General features: G+C 40.3%; 1 pseudogene; it reads left to right on the top strand.

The window, feature by feature from the left end:
• The first annotated feature begins 1,000 nt into the window (after nt 1-1,000).
• On the top strand, nt 1,001-1,553 carry LOC116095743 (annotated as a pseudogene).
• Nucleotides 1,554-1,878: the final 325 nt, after the last annotated feature.

Raw genomic sequence — 1,878 nt, 5'->3', positions numbered from 1 at the left:
TTCTCTCCTTTTACCAGGTGGATTCTGGGAAAGGAGCTCAGGTTGTCAGTCTTAGCAGTAAGCACCTTTACGTCCTGAGCCATCTCCCTGGCCTATAGACCTTATTTTTGCAAAGACACACTATCAACAGAGTACAAAGGTAACACAGAAAGAAAGAAAATATTTACAAATTTTATATCTGGAGAGGAACAGATAACTGCAGTATACAGAAGACTCCTAAACTCAAGAACAGGGAAACAACTCCATTCAATTCACACACAGGATTGGAACAGTGTCTCCAAAGAAGATATCCAAATGCCAGTATGCACGGGAATAGACACTGAAAAGCAAACTGTCAGAGAAATGCCAGTCAAAAGTACAGTGAGATAGTATTTCAGTCTTCTGGCTAGTACTAAAGAAAAAAGAAAAGATCAGTAGTCATGGTCCCACCGTTGTACACAAATGTAAATGTAAGCATTCATTGAGTTATACACTTAAGTCTTGTACTCTTATTGTGTACTTTAAAATGACAAGTAGTCTGACATAACATGGGGTAAAAATGAAAGAAAAAGGTTAGCAGATATGATGATCAAATCTTGATCATTAATTTGATGGGATTTAGAATCTTATGAGAACAAACCTCTATGATATTGAGGGTTTTCCAAAGATACGTAATGGAAGTGGGAAGACCCACTTGACTGTGGGGCAGCAGGACTCTAGAGTCTAAGGTCCAGACTGAACACAAAGGAGAAAATACAAGTACCGACACTGCTGTATCTCTGCTTCTGGATTAACCACCACACACTCCTACCAGCACGTCTCCTTGCTATAAGATATAATACCATCAAACTGTGAACTGAAATAAATCCTTTCTCTCTTAAGTCACTTTTGTCAGGTATTTTGTCGCAGCGATGAAAACGATGGCTAACATAGTGAATTGCTAAATGAAGTCAGGAAGGTAGAGTTGCAAAGAGCGGTATTAAAAAGACTAGACTTTGCTCTTTGCCCGTCTACTGTGAGAATGAAGACAATTCTCAGCAGTCAGACTGTCTACATTCCAGAAAACGTCAACATCACTCTGAAGGGGAGCACAGTCATTGTGCAGGGCCCAGGGGAACTCTGAAGAGGGACTTCAATCACATCAATGTAGAGCTGAGTCTCCTTGGAAAGAAAAAGAGGCTGCGGGTTGACAAATTGTGGGGTAACAGAAAGGAACTGGCCACTGTCCGAACATGATCAAGGGTGTTACACTGGGCTTCCGTTATGAGATGAGGTCTATGTATGCTCCTTTCCCCATCAACAGTGTTATTCAGGTGACTGTGTCTTTGGTTGAAATCCGAAATTTCTTGGGTGAAAAATACAATTGCAGGGTATGGATGAGGATGGGTGTTGTTTGTTCTATCTCTCAAGCCCAGAAGGATGAATTAACTGTTGAAGGAAATGATACTGAACTTGTTTCAAATTCAGCAGCTCTGATTCAGCAAGCCACAACAGCTAAAAACAAAGATATCAGAAAGGTTTTGGATAGCATCTATGTGTCTGAGAAGGGAACAGTGCAGCAGGTTGGCAGGTAAGACTTAAGGTACCCACTCCAGAAACAAGATCCTGGTTCCAAGTACAATGTGGGCTCTTTGGGAACAATGAAAGACCTATATATAGGAGAAGAAGAAGAAGAAGAAGAAGAAGAAGAAGAAGAAGAAGAAGAAGAAGAAGAAGAAGAAGAAGAAGAAGAAGAAGAAGTAGTAGTAGAAGTAGAAGAAGAAGGAAAGACTGGACTTTATCTTACAGGTAATGTTGAGAAATATTCAAAGTTTACATAGGAGAAGTATGTGCTCACATTTCTGCTTTGGAAAGTAAGTTCCAGGGGACATTGCAAAGTCAGCTTGGAGGAATAAAATG

Source organism: Mastomys coucha, unplaced genomic scaffold, assembly GCF_008632895.1.
Source record: "Mastomys coucha isolate ucsf_1 unplaced genomic scaffold, UCSF_Mcou_1 pScaffold18, whole genome shotgun sequence".
Lineage (NCBI taxonomy): Eukaryota > Metazoa > Chordata > Mammalia > Rodentia > Muridae > Mastomys > Mastomys coucha.
The sequence above is the reverse complement of the archived record's forward strand: the minus strand, read 5'-3'. Positions and strand labels throughout refer to the sequence as shown.